At 41.4% G+C, this 20,020-nt stretch overlaps 1 protein-coding gene and 1 pseudogene across 4 annotated transcripts in view; one reads left to right on the plus strand and one right to left on the minus strand.

The window, feature by feature from the left end:
* SNTB1 (syntrophin beta 1) overlaps positions 1 to 20,020 on the minus strand; it is a 228,302-nt gene that overhangs the window by 91,928 nt on the left and 116,354 nt on the right. The window lies entirely within an intron of this gene.
* Positions 16,316 to 16,753, plus strand: LOC102147365 (ubiquitin-ribosomal protein eL40 fusion protein-like; annotated as a pseudogene).

Here is a 20,020-nt window from a genome sequence, read left to right on the forward strand (position 1 = left end):
TTTTCCTTTAATATCAATGAGCTCTACTATCTAAAGCCAAACAATTAAGGACCTGGTAGTGCTAACATCCCCAGAACCTCTGGAAAAGTTCAAGGGGTGATTTATATCTATCTACCTATCTATATCTATATCTATATCTATATCTTACCTAGCACAAACCTCAAATACACACTCTTTGGCCTAATTTATCATTTAATCTCATTTTACCAAAATGTGATCCAGTGCAAAGCATATTTTAGAGTACAAAGAAACAGAGAGAAAGAAATTCCATTCCTGGGCTGGCAAAGGGAGCAATGGAAACTGTGTAGACAGAACCACAGATGTCCATAAGGGAATATAGTTTATAAAGAGCTATGCTATAGGAGATGTCACAGAGGGCTCTTGGAGAGTGTATTAGTTATCCACTGCTGTGTAAGAAATCCCCCCAGAATTAAGCGATTTAAAACTCCAAAGGTTTGTTATCTTGCAGTTTCCATTGCTCCCTTTGCCAGTAACAGGCTTTACCCCCATTCTCAGTGTATGTGGTTTAGGGGCTTGATGGTTTGAGAGTTGTAGGTGTGATGCAATCTGGGCCAAGAAGGTCAAGCCTTAGGATTTTTGCAGGAGTAACTGTTAAGGAGGCATTTTTTTCTCATCATATATACTGAGGGAACAGATATAATCATGGACCTGCTGATGACCATCTAGCCTTCAAGAGGGAAGGCCCACCTGCAAATAAAGCCAACACAGAGGAAACCAGAGCTGAGAGATGAGACCTGGATCCAGCTGTACCTGACACTCATAGATCCTTGGATTTTTCTTCTGTGTTCCCCTTTTTACTTAAACCAGTTTGATTTGGCTTATTCTCAAATACAACTAAAAGTCCTGACTCATACACTGACCACAAATAGGTCACAATTTCCATGAGCCTTGAGTTTCTTTATCTTCTATAAAATAGGGACGACGATGATGAAAGTGATAATGATCATTCTAATGACGGTGATAATAGTAACTTCAACCTGGTTACTAGAGCATCAAATGAGATAATAATAGTGACAGTGCTTTGTGACTGACGTTAGTAGTTGTCACTTATGCTTTTGGCATTTTAAGACCCTTCTGTTGGCTCAGTAACTGGGAAAAGGAACTATAATAGTGAATGCAATGCTTTCATACTATCTGCACATATGGTCACATGTAAGCAAGTTAGCTCTCTCCTGGCTACACTATTAGTAAGAGACAAGGTATGCATATTGAAGCAGAAAATCCTAGTAAATCTCTTGGGTTACAAATGGAGTTGGCAAAATGCAGTGATTTCTTTACACATGCACACAAAGATACACTGTGAGTATTTCTGAGTATTCCAGAACACTCACAGGTGTTTAGCATGCGTTGGGTGCGGTAGAGGCAAGCAGAGTGCATGGTCCCCATGTGCCAGAAGTGCACCAGTATCCCCACAAATTCATGTCTACTCAGAGTCCCAGAATGTGACTGATTTTGAAATAGAACCTTTGAAGAAGTAATTAGATTAAGGATGGTGATGAAATCCTTATCTCATTAATCTACCATGGATTAGGGTGAGTCCTAAATCCAATGAGAGTGACATTATAAGACAAAAGAAACACACAGAGACAAAGAGCAGAAGGCAATGTGAAGATGGAGGTGGAGATTGGAGGGAGGCATCCACAGGCCAAGGAATGTCAAGCATCTGGCAACCACCAGATGCTAGGAGAGAGACCTGGGATGGTTTCTCCCCCAAAGCTTCAGGAAGGAATCAACCCTACCAACTCCTTGATTTCACACTGCTGGCCTTCAAAACAGAGAGAATAAATTTCTGTTGTTTTCAGCTTTCCAGTTTGTGCACACTTTGTTATGGGAGCTCTAGAAAACTAATATGGCATGTAACTATCTTCCTGCGTATAGCTGAATAAGGACTGCACTAATGTTTAAAATATATGGATGCTTAAAGTAACTTGTAAGATACAGATCACTTAGACCTGTGGCAATCACGCATCCCTTTCAACACATGTTGGAGTTTAAAAGGCTTCTCCTTGGATAAAAAAATCTTACTTCCACCAACACACAATTCTATAACCCAGAAAAGAAAAAGGGAAGCCTTCTGAGGTGAGGGACATATATTAAGAACCTGGAAGCAGACCGGCCCACAGTAGGCCTATGCTCAGTCAATCAGAGTGCCTTTCACTTCCTTCTTGGCATAAAAAAAATCTAGACAACTTCCCTGCTAGCTGATGAGTCCTACATTTCTGGAACTGGGAAAGAGGAGGGAGGGAGGGAGTTAAGGAGCAATAAAGTCAGGATGGCTGATTGGAGCTATTTTCAGCAGGCCAGTCTTTTATAACTCCTATTTTGTTCCCCAGTTGAACTGACCACTGCTTGATGAATTGTGTTTATCTGTAGTTCAGCAATAAAGTTCTCTTTTAATTCCCTGCTGAATAGAAATATTTAGGGCAGTGCCACAGCTGTGTTTATTCTCACACTCCACACAGTTATGTAAATACTGCCTATGGAACTATTTCTGATAAAGGCCCATAGCAACCCCCAGGAATTACATGCTCACTCTAGATGGCTGCCAAGATGAGCAGTTTCGATCCAGCTTGGCGCAGCATATGAATGATATCACAGCTTCTCAGAGATCATTTGGCAAACCTCACAATAAAAGAGTAATTTTCTTTCCCTCTCACTCTCTCAAAGGCTCCCACTGAGCCAAATAATATTTCCCAGCATTCTCTACTTCCCCTGTTTAGAAACACGAGGCTGACACATAAAACTTGAAGCCCCCTACCACAAAATTAATAAATAAAACAAAACTTGCAACCTGGCAACAAAGGTTTCCAATGACCTTTCCCCTGTGAGGGGAGGCTGGAGAAACCCAGATGGAGGCAGAAGTCAGGAGGATGGGGCCTGTGGGTTTGCAGCCACCGCTGGGAATCAGGGGGAATTCAAACCACATGGTCATTATGCTTGCTTCCACTTCCACAAATCTGTGATTCCCATGGTTGATAAAAAAATACTTTCCCACAGACGAATAGGTGGCACACCATTAATGGTGGCTATCTCTAGATAGTGGAATTTTGAGGTATTTTTATTTCTACCTTTCTGCTGTTCTATAATTACGAAATTTTTTTTGCAATGCAATCCAAAAAATTTTAGAAGAAAAAGTTTCTTTAGGAAAATGAATGTTTGCACACCTTTTGCAATAATGTCATTAGTAAAACAAGTCACTAGGAGATAACATTCTCATGTGAAAAAGACAACACTAAAGAAAAAAATAGATTCTTTTTAAAATCCTCAAATTGGTTGTATCTAAAAGACTTCAAACGAAAGAGATAAAAAAGACTGGTGGTAACAATATTCATAATGAGGATGAATAACTGTCCTGCGAGGATGTAAACTTCACCTCCAAACGTGTTCATCTTTCTCGTGTTATCTTCACCATCATCTTATGAGGTGAATAGTATTAATGTATCCTTCACAGATGAGAAGATGGCATCTCAGAGGGTGAGCTTGTCCAGTCTTCCACTCAGTAAGAGGCAAAGCTCAAACGGGAACCCAAGTTCATTTGACTACAAAGCCTGTGTCTTAATCATTATGTTCCATTTAGTAGGATGTTTGTATAGTGTGGTTTGTTGCTTAAAAGAGTAGAGAACATTTTTCATGTTGGTTGCTCCTCAGTGCCTTTTGAACACCCCTCCCCTTCCGGTCTACTGGAAAGTCTTCCAAATTATGAACTGAGCTTTCCCAAGGTAGAAGCCAGAATTCAAGTTCCCAGCCTTCCTTGCTGAAAGGGTACAGAGCCACTGACTCAAAATGGCATTTCTGAAGGAGGCAATGTGAGGAAGTAGATGAGTATAGAATCCATCTTCTGGCAGGTATAGTGGTGGAGGCATCTGGCTCCTAATGGCAGCAGTGGCAGAGCTTGGCCAGTCCCAAGTTGTTATTGGTGCAAGCTGAGGCAGTTGTGTGGGCTGTGGGATAGTAATTAAGCAGTGACAACAGCGGTATTTTTCCTAGAAGAGCCCTCACAATGTGGTTGGGTGTTGGGCCTCTCAGTCTGGCTCTCTGAACCCCCTGGAAAATACGTGAGCACCCTCATATCCTTAGCCAGAGTTGATTCTATTCCCCGAAGCTACAATCCCCAGCTAAGAATGCATATTTGGGGATCTGGTTGCCATGATGGGAGCTAACGAGATCATCTAAGGAATCTGTCAAGAGTGAGCTATTTATGGGAAAGAAGCCAGAAAAGGTGTTCTGCTGTTTTCTCAAAATCCTATTTCAAAAACAGGTCATGCATGATATAGTATTCTGCTAAGCGGAGAAGGAAGCTGACAATATCTCTCCCGTTGGCTAGGTTTCCGTTTTTCAGTAACGCACAAATTTACAAAATATGTGAAGAATTTCAGCACTTTGGCCTTTCCTAGGGGAACGATATTGTTATCAAAGTTTTAGAAGAAGAGTCAGCTAATGTTGAACTAGAGAAAACATTTTGTGTTTTCACTACACACTTCACCTGTACCTCACAAAATATTCTGTGGTTTGACCTTGCTCACCCGATTTCTTTTTAAGTCATCTAAATATACATGGTGCTACGCGGGTCAAATAAATATACGTTTGTCTCTAGAATCTTAGGACCATATGCTGACAAAATAAACAATCCACCCCAAAGTCCAATCCAGAACGTAGCATTTAGAGTCTGAAGATTTATTTTTGCTTCTTTTGAACTAGATTATTTTGGGCTAGGGGTGCCGGAATTAGCAAATAAAAATATGATGCCCAATTAAATTTGACTTTCAGATGAACCACGAATAATTTTTTAGTGTAAGTACGCCTTGTGTAATATCTAGTGGTGGAAATGGTATAAAGTACATGGGTTAGAAAAATGCATAGAAAATAAAACTGATAGAACTTCATGATGGATTAGCTATGAGGCTGGGAAGAAGGAAGTGTTAAGGATGTTGCCTAGGTTTCTGGCATAGACAACTAAATGAACGTCAGAACCAATTACTAAGATAAATTGAAAATGGCTCATATTTGGCAAGGAACATTACAAGTTTGGGTAAATATCTCCATCTTCCTTTAGGTCTCTTGTTACAACCTCAGACTTGTAGCGTATACATATACCGGCTACTCCCCAAAAGTCTGCTTATTTTATGGTTATTTTGTCTTAATGGCAGAAACATCCTCCCAACAACCCAGGTTGGATGACCCAATTTCCTCGATGCCTCCTGGCCTGTTCTCCTGGTACCCATTCAGTCTCCAAGTTTTATCAATATTGTCTTGGTAGCATCTCCCTTTCAGAAGAGCTAGCCAGACTGCAAGTTACTACGTTTTCTCAGTCAAGCCGGAGCAATCTCTTATGTAGGATGGGATATAAGTTTTATTTTGTAGGCCAACTTTGATCAAATGGTAGTGGGTGCCTGAAATGATGACTTGAAAAGAAACCTGAGGTCTCATTCTAGGTTCGACTAGGGAAAGTGTCATAATCATTTATTGATGTCTGCCATGGGCAGGAGAGAGGGATGGGCAGCATCATGATGTCTATTTGACATTTCTAGAAAGTATTTTGACTTCTAGCTCTCCAGAAATAGGCCACCTCTACTTCACCTGATTGCTCTACCCTTGGAGAGTCCTGGCTTTTGGTTATCTGCTAATTTCTCCTACAAGACTTATCCTTTTATGGTTTATCTCCCCCACTAGACTGTAAATTCCTTAGGGCATGATATACATCAGAATTATCTTATCACCCCCACTGCCTGACACATGGAGGAGGGTACTCCACAAGTATTTGCTGGGCTTCGTGAATGGATGGCTCTGTCTGCTATTAAAAGCTTGTCCCATTTCTATTGTGGCTCCCTTTCTTGTCAAAGTTCTATAATTGCCTCCCTTTACATTTTTGTTTTTCCCTTACTAGAAGTTAACCCTTTCAGTCTTAAATAATGGAATTTAATTCTATGGTACAAGGTGCTTCAGTTCTAAGTGATAAGCATGGTGTATTAAATAAAGTCACACATGTTTTAACGTCCCACGAGAAGGCTAGTTTCCACAGGCATCGTGCAATAGTGGTCAACTCAGAAATATTTATTTTATTTTATTTCATACTATAATGTTTATCACACAATTTGCCATACATGATTTTCTTGGGCTAAAACAATCAACATGTGATCTTGTGAACCTCACCCAGATTATATGTCAAAGCAGGCAGCCTTGCAAAAGTGCAAAGCAAGGTAAAAAGATGACACAGATTTAAAGGAATTAGGGATATTAATTTGAAGTGCTGATACCTGAGAGGTAAGAACAGCAGTCGATGCCATCGAACTCATTCATGTCACAGATTCGTGTATAATAGTGAGATTTATTTGTCTGACTCATTTACAAAATTGTAAGATGGCTTTTCATTTGTTAACTTACAATTATTTTTCGAGTGCCTAGTACCTATAGACACGGCATTAGGCAAATGAGGGAAAGGAGAGCTGAACACAGATATGGGTCCTGTAGTCACTGACAAGCCCATACTTTCTTAAGTTTTCAAATAACATGAGAAATTCCAAACGTGAGAGAATAATTTGTATCTGTCTTAGGAGCAGAGAATCTTTTATCAAATTCTCAGTAAATTACTTAAGCAATAATTTACCACGTGAAGTTGGCAGCTGCTTACACATAGTAACAGTATTTCACCAGCACCAAAATATTGCTCATCCATTCAGTTTTAATTTCTACTGTCTTTCTTTCCAAGGAGGGAGGAAAAGAAAAGGGAGAAGATAAGATCAAAAGCCTTGTATAATTAAAGACGTGTTACCCCTACATAATTAAAGACGTGTTACCTGTGGAAGGCAGCACATTAAGCCATTAACATCCATGAGTCCTTCAACAAGGATTATTACAGCCACTACCCAGTAAAGAGGTCCCGAGAGATGGCAAAGAGAAGACATGCGGTGGATGGGGCAAGAAGGATTTGAAGAGACTCTACGACATGAAAGGACTAGAATAGCCAGGGAATTTGGGTTCAGGAAGTAGAAAAGACCATAGGCAATTTTAGTTTGCATGAGAAAACTAGACATTGAGGAAAAAAAGAAACGAAAATCATCCTGGTTAAATGCATGAACAAATGAATGGTCAAAGACAGAATTAGCAATCAAGAAGGAACTTAGAGGTCAATTAATTCAACCACTCATTTCAAAGGTGAAAAACCCAACTTCTAGAGAGGAGAAGTGACTTAGCCAAGGTCACACTTGCAGGTAGTAGTCTTTCTGAGTCTAGAATCCACACTTCTTAACAACCATGTCTATCGAAGTTCAGGGAATGGGAACAGAGTGGAGAAATCATGGTGTACTGGAGGCCGAGTTAACTTTCTTTACAATTTTCTAGAGAGCTGGTCCTGAATTTGGGGCCAGTAGCTCTTTCTGTATTTGAAATACTCACTGCAGTACTGCGTAGATATTTCACTGTCAAGGTATTTATGGAAATGACAGCTTCATAATTATTCTCTCTACGAAGTCTCTGCACAAAGACACTTTCACCTCTTTTGTAGATAGCAGTAATCATTTTCATTACTAGGAAGATTTAAACAAGCACAAACAAATAAATCAGCTATGCACAAAACTGCTGTTTTTTTTTAAAAAAAAAAATCCGTATCTGAACTATCTAGACAAGTTTTAAATTGTCATGCAACTCTGTACTGGTTGCAAGAGAGGACGAAAATCAGAATCATGCAAATGATCGCTGAGTTTCAGAAGGTCACACTACATGAAATTCAATCTTCCTCATTCTCACAGGAAATGCTAAGGTGCCAAACAAGTTGGGAAAAGAGTCAGTCTCTCTGCAAAGCAGCAAAGCTGTGCGTTAGATTTGTTTAATTTTATTTTGACTTCACTAGTTTTGTTTTCTTTAAAGAAAATACGTGTTAAAATAGCAGAACAGGAAAACTGTTACAAATGAAGGAAATTAACTCAAAGCTTTCGACTTCTTGCCATGGAGGGGCATGGGAGAGGAGGATGGGGGGGAGAAGGGCGGGCTGTGGAGGGGAGAGGAGAACGTCGTGCTTTCTGTGATGGCTGCCAGGGAGACCTGAGCTCCTGGGCTGCTCATCTGCCTGCCTCTGCCTCATAGTAGTCCAAACATTTGTTCCCTCCAGATGTGCAAGTCAGTTGGTTAAACTTTATATCCAGCTTCGCACCCTTGGGCAATCTGCACAAGGGCTGCTTATCAATTAGACTGGACTGCTTATACCAGGACTTCAATATGCCCCCTCCCAAAAGAGAAACTGAAACAAGCCGGATGTTGGGGTGGGGCAAAGTACAGATAACCTTAAATCACTTTTGAATCATTCATTCAAAAATATTTATTGAATGTCTGCTCTCTACCAGGCAGTCTGTTAGGTGCTAGTAACACTGAGTCTGACAACAGGGCCATGGACTTCAAAGAGCTGGATGTCCACAGGGACTGAGGGGACGTGAGGTTGAGGGGGTGGCAGACAAAGAAACCAATGGCTGCCATCCAGGAGAGGCCACGTAACACAGCGGTTAGAATAACACTAATGGAGTCAATCAACTTGGTCCACGTACTTGCTGGCTATGAGCTGAGCAGCCTTGAGCGAAGAACTCAAGCTCTCTGCATCTCAGTTTCCTCATCTACAAACAGGAATGGGCTGAGTTATAACAATCCAATGTAAAGAACAGTGATGGTCCTAGAGCTTACTTTTGAAGGAAGAAGGTAAGTTGGCTAGACGAAAAAGGAGTAGTAGAAGTCCTGGGCAGAGAGTCCCAAGGAGGGGGGTAGCCCGGGAAAAGCACAGAAGTGGAAGGAAAACCACGCTGCGGGGGATGAAAACTGCCTGTGGTTCTTTAATGGCTTGGATGCAGTGTGGGGGAAAGATGGGCAAGTGAGCGAGAGCGCAAACAGGGGAGAGAGCCTGAAGGAGACCCACTGGCAGAATTCCATGTAAGCAGGTGACACAGTCAAACTTGTATGTTAGTGAGATCATGGTGGGAAGATGGCAGTGGAGGGGAGAGAGGCTGGAGGGAAAGAGACCTGCTACGATGTCCATCTCTGCAGTGATGAGGGTGGCGGCAGCAGAAATGCAAAGGAGAGAACACTTTAGACACTAAAGACTGGACTACAGCAGGGTAAGAAGACCATTCTCTTATGACCATTTGATTTCTGAATTAATACTTGTATCTTTGGGAAATTGTGTCCACTAAACATGGAATTAAAAAAATATCCACACATGGATACAGCAGTTCGCTAGGCAGAGTGGGGAGGGTTGGATACAAAGATAAGGTGGGTGTAGTCCAAGCCATTTACAGCCTCGGGCACCAAAATAATCATAAAACATGGCAGAACAGCTATGCCATTAAAGCAGTGTAACGTATCTAAGGAAGGTATGCTGGAGTGTAAGGAGCAGGAAATACTTCAGGAAGATTAAGGCATTTGAGATGGGATTATGGGATAAGAGGATTTTGACAGGTGGAGAATGGAGGGAGGGCATTCCAGTCTGCGGGGACACCATGACCAGGGATGGACAGGCAAGAAAGTTGAGGGTGTTTAGGAAGAGCAATAGCCCAGTTTATCTGGAAAACATATCTATAAATGCGCTTATTTATAACAGTATTATTGACATACAATAAGCTGTACCTATTTTAAGTGTACAATATGTTGACATACGTATACCCACATGGCTCTGCTTCCCTCCATTTCTCTTATTCTAGCTTAGTTTACATGATCTAGAATTTTAATAAATGGAATCATACAGTATATTTTCCTTTTTTTCTGGCTTCTTCTACATGGTATAATTAGTTCGAGATTCATACATGTTGTAGCATGTGTCAATAGTTCATACCCTTTTATTGCCAAGTAATAACCCATTATATGGATATACCACTGTTTATCCACTCATTTCTTTTTTTTTTTTTTTTTTGAGGAAGATTAGCCCTCAGCTAACATCTGCTGCCAATCCTCCTTTTCGCTGAGGAAGACTGGCCCTGAGCTAACATCCATGCCCATCTTCCTCTACTTTATATGTGGGACGCCTACCACAGCATGGCTTGCCAAGCGGTGCCGTGTTCGCACCTGGGATCCAGGCCACCAAAGTGGAATTTGTGCACTTAACCACTGTGCCACCGGGCTGGCCCCTATCCACTCATTTTTTGATGGACATGTGGGTTGTTTCCAGTTCTTGGTTATTACAAATAATGCTGCTATGAACATTTGTGTTTTTTTATGGACACATGCCTTCATTTCTCTTGGGTAAATAGCTAGGAGGGGAATTGCTGGATCACACGGTGGGTGTATATATAACATTTTAAGGAATTGCCAAACTGTATCAAAGTGGTTGTACCATTTTTCATTCCCAGTCAGCAGTGTATGGAGGGTCTAATTCTTCCACATCCTTGTCAACATTTGATATGATCAGTCTTTTTAATTTTAGCCAGATTAATGCGCATAGTGGTATCTCATTGTGGTTTTTATTTGCATGTCTGTAATGACTAATGATGCAGAACATCTTTCCATGTGCTTATTTCCTATCCATCTATCTTCTATGGTGAAGTGTCGGTATAAATGTTTGCCCTTTTAAAAACCTGCATTATTGCTTTTTTATTATTGAATTTAGAGAATTTTTCATATATATTCTGAATACAAATTCTTTACCAGATATATGATTTGCAAATGTTTTTTTCCCAGTCTGTGGCCTGTGTTTTCATTCTCTTAAGAATAAGTTTTAATTTTAAGGAAATCCAATTTATCAACTTTTTCTTTTCTTTATGGATTGTGCTTTTCATGACATATATAGAACGTTTGCTTAACCCAAATTCACAAAAGTTTTCTCTTATGTTTTCTTATAGAAGTTTTAGGTTTTACATTTACATTGATGATACATTTGAACTAATTTTTGTAAATGGTGTAAGGCATGGATTGAAGTTCACTTGTTTTTTGCTTTGGATATCCCACTTTTACAGCACCGCTCACTGAAAATACTGCCTTCTCTCCATTGAATTGTCTTTGCATCTCTTGAAAATCAGTTGTTCATCTATGTATGAGTCTGTTTCTGGATTCCCTATCATGTTCCATTGACCAATTCATCTATCTTGATGTCAGTACCCTACTGTTTGGATTACTGTAACTTTATAAAAAGTGTTGAATGAGGTGGTATTAGTCCTCCAACTTCGTTTTCTTTGAAGCTCTTTGGCTATTCTGGGTCCTTTGCATTTCCATATGAAATTTTTAGTCAGTTTGCCAATTTCTATAGAAAAACCTGCTGACATTTTGATTAGTATGGCACTGCATCTACAGATCATTGAGCGAAGAGTTGCCATCTTAACAATATAGAGCCACTCCTTTCTATATCCATCTGTATATCCATGTTTGTATTTGGTATCATTTTCTTTCTGCCTGAAAAACTTTCCTTAGCATTTCTTGTAGTACGGGCTGTACCACAAGGTGATGAGTTCTTTCAGCCTTTGTACGTCTGAATGAGTCTTTATTTTACCTGACTTTTTGAAAGGTATTTTCACTAGACGTAGAATTTTAATTTGACATTTTTTTTTTTCTTTCAGTAATTGGAAGTTATTGCTTGACAATCTTCTCATTGGCTTTGATTCTAACGAGAAATAAGCTGCTGTCTTAGTCTGTTCAGGCTGCTGTAACAGAATACCATAGGCTGGGTGGCTTATAAACAACAGAAATTTGTTGCTTATGGTTGTAGAGCCCGGGAAGTCCAAGATCAAGGCACTAGCAGATTCAGTGTCTGTGAGGAACTGCTTCCTGGTTCATAAATGGCCATCTTCTTGCTGTGTCCCCACATGGTGGAAGAGGTGAGAAGCTTTTCAGGCTCTCTTTTATAAGGGCACTAATCCCATTCATGAGAGCTCCACCCTCATATCCTAATTACCTCCCAGAGGGGATTCATCATTTTTTCTTTTTTCAAGGAAGATTAGCCCTGAGCTAACATCTGCCAATCCTCCTTTTTTTGTTGAGGAAGACTGGCTCTGAGCTGACATCCATGCCCATCTTCCTCTACTTTACATGTGGGATGCCTGCCACAGCATGGCTTGCCAAGCGGTGCTATGTCGGCACCCGAAGCGGAACATGCGCACTTAACCGCTGCGCCACGGAGCTGGCCCCGGTGATTCATCTTTGATGATCACATTGGGGATTAGGTTTCAACGTATAAATTGGGTAGTACGGGACAAAAACATTTAGTTTATAGCAGCTGCCTTCTCTTTGTTCCTCTGTATGTGATGTATCTTTTTTCTTTGGCAGCTTTTAAGATTTTCTTTTCATCATTGGTGTTGAGCAACTCAATGATAATGTGCCTTCGCATCACTTTCTTCATGTTTCTGTGTACAGGGTTTATTGAGCTTGTGCGGATCCATAGGTTTACCGTTTTTATCAAATTTGGATAATTTCAGCTATTATTTCTTCAAATGTTTTTCTGTCCTTTGCCCACTTTGAGGACCCAACTTTGGTATATTAGGCTGCTCAAATTTCTACCATAGCTCACTGATTCTCTGTCCATTTCATTTTCTAAAATTATCCTTTTTCTCTGTGTTTCATTGTGGATAGTTTCTACTACTGGTCTTCTCTGCTACTAATTCCATCCAGTGTGTTTTTCATTTCATACACTGTAGTTTTTATCTCCTGGAGTTTGATTTGGATCTTTTTTATATCTTCCTTGTCTTTAACTTTTCGAACATATGGAATACAGTTATATTAACTGTTTTAATGTCTTTATTGGCTAATTCTAAAATCTACGTCAGTTCTGGGTCAATTTCCATTGATTAGTTTTCTTCTTTATCATGGATCATGTTTTCCTATTTCTTTGCATGTCTGGTAATTTTTCAGTAGATGACAGACATTGTGAGTTTTCCCTTGTTCAGTGCTAGATATTTTTATATTCCTAAAAATATTCTTCAGCATTTTTTTTCTGGGACAAGTTTCCTTGGAAATCATTTGATCTTTCCAGGTGTTGCATTTATTTGTCAGGCAGGACAGGGGTGGTGTTCCATCTGGGGCAAATTCTGTCCCTCTGCTGAGAGGAGGTCCTCTGTATACTCTACCCAATGTCCTGTGACTCATGATATTTTTCAGTCCCACTAGTAGGATAGGCATTATTCCTGGCCTGATGTGAGTGCTGAGCAAAGTTACCTCTAATCCTTTAGGGTAGTTTTTTCCTTGGCCTTTTGTAGTTTTCTCACACATGTGTGATCAATACTCAGCTGACCTCAAGGAAATCCTCTTCAGATCTCCAGAATTCTCTCTGTGCAGTTCTCTCCTCTCTGCTGTGTGCCTTGTGAACATAAGCTGTCTTGGTCTTCCTGGACTCTCAGCTCTGTCTTCCCAGCTCAGGGTGCCCTTTGGGCTCCACTAGTGTTCCCTCTCCCTGTGCCATGGCCTGAAAACTCTCTCAAGGCAGAAAGCTAGGGCAATCTTAGGGACTGCCTTGCTTGTTTCCCATCTCTCAGGAATCATCGCCTGATATCCAAGATCTTGAGCACGTATTTTGCCTGTTTTTGGTTGGTTCAGGTGGGAGGATGAATCTAGCTTCTGTTACTGCATCTTGGTCAGAGTGGAAGTCTTGTCCCTGGCCTCTTAAGATAAGTCTTTAAGATACAGTCTTTTCAGCATGATGGTCTTTATTATGAAGGCATCCCAGCATTTACTATCATTGATGTATTAAGTGACAGATTAGATTGTATTCGCTTCAGGTCAGTTCAAAGGTATTTACTGGGCAGGTACTGCCCAATAAATATGTGCCAGGCACTGTATTTATGAAGATGAACCAACCCCTCTGCCTTCCTGGCATCAGTTTACAGATACAGCAAACAACTTTGGAAGGAATCAATGATAGGACTTGGATATTATCCATTATCCATGATTTTAATATTCCCTCCCTTTTTTCTGGTGCCTGCCAACAGTATCACAAATTTCGCATCAAGGACAGCTGGAGGAAATCAGAAACTCAAGTCACATGATTTTACTAATTGTAAGCAGCCCTGAGGCTTAGACTTAGTGACAGAAGTTGAAACTCTAGAGGGAAATACTTTATGCTGATGAACTGTTGACGTCTCTGTTCCAAGCTATTACTCTACTCCCATAACCATAACAGGAAGTTGGCTCTACTTCAGAGAGGAGAAAATGAAGCCTCTAATGGCTCCACCTTAGAACCTGAGGGAATGAAGCAGGCTAAGGTAAGCATCTAAGGTTGATGACATCAAGGAGCTGGATTACATATAAGCCATCTCCATGGTGCTCCCACTTCTGAGATGAGTATTTCATAAACGTTGTTAGAAGCAATATGTTGACCTTTTGTGAGTTGGAGCAGCTGACATTTTGCCTGGATCTGAGCCAGGGTGGGTGCTATTCTAAATGAGAAATCAGTTATCCCATCTGTACCGAAAGAACTTTTTCTAATCATTTGTTTAAAGCTTTATTTCCAAGGCACTGAGTGAATTTAATTAAGTTCACCAGCACCATCCCCTCCTTAATAAATTCCTCACACATGTGGATTCACTAGGAAATTGAATTTCACCTCCAGAAAACAAAAAAGGACATTCAACTAAAGGATGAGAGATGAGTTTACTGAAAGCCCAGTGATCTAGTCAAAATGAAAATGCCTCTCAAACTGTAATGAGATGAATCATATGAAAAAGCGGATTCTGGTTCAACAGGCCTGAGTTGGGCCTGAGATTCAGCATTTCCCACAGACTCCCAGGTGATGCGCTGCTGCTGGTGTCCCCAGAGCATACTTTGAGTAGCAAGGAGATAGAAGACATCAAGACATCATTCACATCTCATTTTGCCATTAAGTCGCTGTTGTAACCTGGAAATCCTTCTCAACTGGGCTTTAGTTTACTCTAGAATAAATTGTTGTCTAAGGTTCCTTCTAGTTCTTAAAAATGCATCATGTTCTCCAAAGTGTAGGTCTAGTTTCCCTGTACTCATGAATTCCCCCACGCTGTTGGCAGACATGTACTGAGCACCTACTATGTGTCAGGCACTGAATAAGGTACTGGCTAATTAAGTATGAACTAGAGCAATCCCCTGCACTAAGAAATCAGTTCAGAGAGAGCATCAGGCAATGACAACATGATGCCAGGTGGGCTATAAAGCCGTGTGAGCAATGGTCATCCAGAGTACACACAGGTCTGAGAATCTGTGTTTTGGATACCAGGTAGGGGGATGTCATCCTATAGTGGTTCTCAGACTTGAGTGTACATCAGAGCCACTGTTAGGGCTTGTTAAAACACAGATTGCTGGATGCCACCCCCAGACCTCCAAGAAGTTGTATTTCTACAAATTTCCAGGACATGTTGATGTTGCTGGTCTGAGACCACACTTCAAATCAGGGATTGTGCTAGACTTCAGAACCCAAAAATGAATGAAACATGGAGTTTTGCTTTGGAATAGATGACTAGAAGGAGTTAAAGTTCAGTGGAGGAAATAAGCTGTCCCTCCTTCACCTCATACAGGATGGTTAGGATAACTTTGGAAGGGGCTTAAAGAGACAGTGTAAAGTGATGGTTCTGTGCCCCATGAGCTTTGGAGGGAGAAAGGGCTGGGCTCCCACGCAGTTTTGTCACTTACCGCCTTGGTCTTAGTACAGCAAGTGCTAGAAAAATATAGCTGGGGTTTCTCAGAATAACGATGACAATGATTCTGTTTTGAGGGAGGAAGACGGAAAAGACTGCCCAGAATGCTATCTGTGTGATGACTGCAGGATGACTAGGGGCTTGTGAAGTAGGTCTGTTAGGGTTAGCAGGGAGGGAGGTAAGTGGATGGTTCTAGGTGGAAGATGTCACCAAGGGGTCAAAAAACACACTGCTCTTTTCACTAAGTACTTTCTGGTAAGTGTGCATGTATTATAGCGTAGTGCATAGAATCCAATTTAAAACTCTTTGAGAGAACGGAGCTCTTTAAAGGACTCCTATGTACAATTTCTCTGTCACATCAAAAGGAAGATAGGTTTCAATGGCAAGTGCATGATGGACATGGACTCAGAAGTTCTGAGTTCAAGTCTCATATCTGCCTCCTAGCAGCTCTGCAACATCTGGAGTTCACGTACATGCATTCTTTCCACTCCTAGCAACTCTACAACGGAGCTACCATTATCATTGCTACCATTCTATAGTTAGGAAGACTGAGGCTCACACGAATTAGATAAAATGCCCGATACTGGCACACCCAGTGTTTGATCTCAAGTCTACTGGATCAAGTTTTATACTTTGGTATTTTTGCTTTTGTTTATTTCACAAGAGGATTTTCCATATTTACCCAATCATTAGACACGTTGAGAGAATTTATTAAAACTACAGATTTCCAGGCCCTCTTTCTCTTCAATGAGGCGGCTGAGCGGACGCAGACATGCAGATCTTTGTGAAGACCCTGACGGGCAAGACCATCACCCTTGAGGTTGAGTCCAGTGACACCATTGAGAATGTTAAAGCTAAAATCCAAGACAAAGAGGGCATCCCACCTGACCAGCAATGTCTGATTTTTGCCGGCAAACAGCTGGAAGATGGCCGCACTCTCTCAGACTACAATATCCAGAGAGACTCCACCCTGCACTTGGTGCTCCGCCCTGCAGGGCAGCATCCTTGAGCCTTCCCTCTGCCAGCTCGCCCAGAAATACAACTGCGACGAGATGATTTGCTGCAAGTGTTACGCTCGCCCGCACCCTCGTGCTGTCAACTGCCGCAAGAAGCAGTGCGGCCACGCCAATAACACGTGCCCCAAGAGGAAGGTCAAATAAGGCCCCTCCTCTGGCTCCTCCTTTGCCCAAAGGGTCACCTCCCGCCTGAGCCTCATGGCCCTGGGGCCTCAATGAAGTTTCCCTTTCATTGACTGGAAAAAACAAAAACAAAAAAACTACAGATTTCCAGGCTCCTTCTCCAGAGGTTCTAATTTTGTGGGTCTGAGATGGGGCCAGGAATCTGCATTTTTAATCATTTAATTTTAACCTCCCTGCCCCACGTAAGTATGATCTTTGGGGAAATTTGAGAGGTACCACTACCTACTGTAGTGGGTTGAATGGTGTCCCCTGAAAATTCGTGTCTATCCAGGACCTTGGTGACCTTACTTTGGAAATAGGATCTTTGCAGATGTAACTGGTTAAAATAAGGTCATTCTGGATCAGAGTGGCCCTAAATCCTATGACTACTGTCTTTATAAAAGAAAAAGAGAGGATTCACAAAGATATACGCATAGAGAAGAAGGCCAGTGAGGATGGAGACAGAGATTGGAGAGATGCAACTAGCTACAAGCCAAGGACACCAAGGATTGCTGGGAGCCACCAGAAACTGTAAAAAGCAAGCAAGGATTCTCCCTAGATCCTTTGGAGGGAGCACGGCCCTCCAGAACTGGGAGAGAATAAATTTCTGCTGTTTAAAGCCACTCAGTTTGTGGTAATTGGTTACTGAAGCCCTACACACTTGTCTTCTGGAAATTTCAGGGAAATAATTATCGCCTTAAATTGACATTTTAACATGGAAAGTTGGCAACAGCAGCCGCTTCTGGGGAGGAGAACCAGCTTGGACATCAGACTTAAAGGGAGACTTATTTTTCTCTGCATGTCTTCCTGTTCATGTTACGCCATGTACATGTATTATCTATTGAAAAAGTAACTGAACAAATGATTCAATAAATCATTAAATATTTTTAAGTGATATTGTAGAGCAATATGTAGGTTATTTGGGACCAGAGCCATCAATCAGAAATGTATTGGAGGCCAGCCTGGTGGCACAGCAGTTAAGTGTGCACGTTCCGCTTTGGCAGCCTGGGGTTCGCCAGTACAGATCCTAGGTGTGGACATGGCACCACTTGGCAAGGCATGCTGTGGCAGGCATCCCACATACAAAGTAGAGGAAGATGGGCACAGACGGGAGCTCAGGGCCAGTCTTCCTCAGCAAAAAGAGGAGGATTGGCAGTAAATGTTAGCTCAGGGCTAATCTTCCTCAAAAAAAAAAAAGTATTGGTTTCTCGCACTCCACCAAAGAAATAACAACTCATATTAAAGTCATTTAACATGAAGTTCTCATTCAAAAGAGTGACATCCAGGGTCAGTCTTGGGGGTCAGGGTGATGTATGCTACTGATCAGAGTCTTATACAATGAAAATAGAAGCTTTTTTTTTTTGGAAGATGACACAGAGCTCCTGCAAGACACTAAAGATCAGAATCCTCTGCTCTGTAGGATAAGAATGGGGAACCTATATTATTTCTATTTTATGTCCAGGAATACACTCAGAGAGATGGAATGACTTGCTGTACAAAACACAGAGTTAAGTGTCAGAGCCAGGTACTGATCATTCTTTGCATTCAATGTAATATTTTGGGGGCATCCACTGTGTGCTAAATACTAGAAATAGAGAGGTGAATCAGGTGCCTTCCTGGGCCTGTCCTGAGACTGTTTGCCCTGAGCCTCAGTTCCATTCCTTGCTCTTTCTCTGACTTTGCTCAGTATCATATTGGGGATAATTACTTGAGGCTTCTGTGTCACATGGCTTCTGCCCACACGAGGCACCAGGGGAGACTGGAGCGCAGAAGAAAGGAAAAACCCCTGTTGACTTCTCAGCTCTTCCTTTACCATTATAACCAATTCCCTGCGTTCAATCCCCTCGTTTAAAAGGCCTAGAGTAGTCTGCTTTCCTGGTCGGACACTGACTGGAATGCATCTGCAGGGTGGATTTTGATTTCCTGTGGTTGTAAGCCATCCTGTCTGCTTGGGCTACGTAGTGCAGGGACAGCTGGACAACCTGAAGGAGTACATGGTCTGTCAGATTCGCAGAAGTGCCTGTAGCTGGGGCCCTCTGGCTCCGTTCTGTCTGGTCAGCTCCAGGGCCGCCTAGAAGGGGAAAGACGCTGACCTTGCCAAGGTCACCCCTCCTCCCCAGCTCCTCTAGGCTCGAGTTCACAGCTCTGCAGGACAAACAATTCTAAGCCAAAGGGCTGCAACTACAATCAGAACTCTGGCCACACAGAAGTAAGGAAACTACTTAGAGCTCATCCCAATATTAATACTCTCCAACTCTTACAAATAGGTCTACAGAGGTCACAGTTCTGGTTCCCCTGAAAAAAAAAAGAATACGCTGCACTGTGGTCATAGTTGGAGGGCATTTTTTCCTCTTTAAATGGTGCCTCATGATTTTTGCAACCCAATATACAGACTGAGGCAATCATTGTGAAGAAGAATTGGGAAGCCCTTCTCTATCTCCTGGGTCTTCTTGTGTTCTCTTTCCCTTATCCACTTATCAGTCCATTTGCCCATATATATATTCATCCAGTGAGCATTTATTCAATGCCGGTCCTGAGCCAATCAGTGACTGGGCTGGGCACGTGGGATAAAATGCTGAGCTAAAGTAAACAAGGCCACTGTACTCAGGGAGCTAGTGTGAAAGTCAGGTGTTAGTCAAATAAAGACACAAATAAGTGTAAAACCACCACGTGGTAACAGCTACAAAGGGTGATACAGGGGGACTCAAGTTGGGGAAGCTTTGGGTTTCTTGTGGGCTCCAATGAAGTGATAATGATGTGTTGACATCTTCAATGAGGCATGTTGTTTTTCTTATATTCTTAAGGATTCCCAGCTTATGAAATAGTTTAACATATATTACCTCATTTAATTTTCACACCAATGCTGCAATAACAAGATTTTTAAAAGAAGCTTCAGATTACAGTAGTGGAAGCTAATTTGGATGGAAATATGAGAGAACAGATCGAGGGGCGAGGGTAAATCAAAGAGTGAAGTGTTTTCAAGTCTCTTTTCTTTATCAAAAATTGGTAGTCTTATCTTCAAATGCAAGTAATTATAACCTAGAAAGGGAGAAAAAACGCCATGAATGTACACATAAATTCTAGCATTAGCTGTGGCAGAGTTTGGTTATATTATAGTTACATCTAGTTTTGCTGAGGCAAACAGATGCAAAGCTTCCTTCGAACAAAGGTGTCCTTTAGTCCCAGAGGGAAAGAGCCTTCGCCACAAATAATAACAGTCTCCAAAAGCAACAGCTATAATTGCAATGATAAAGAATGCTTTTC

The sequence above is a fragment of the Equus caballus genome, chromosome 9 (assembly GCF_041296265.1).
Source record: "Equus caballus isolate H_3958 breed thoroughbred chromosome 9, TB-T2T, whole genome shotgun sequence".
Taxonomy (NCBI): Eukaryota; Metazoa; Chordata; class Mammalia; order Perissodactyla; family Equidae; genus Equus; species Equus caballus.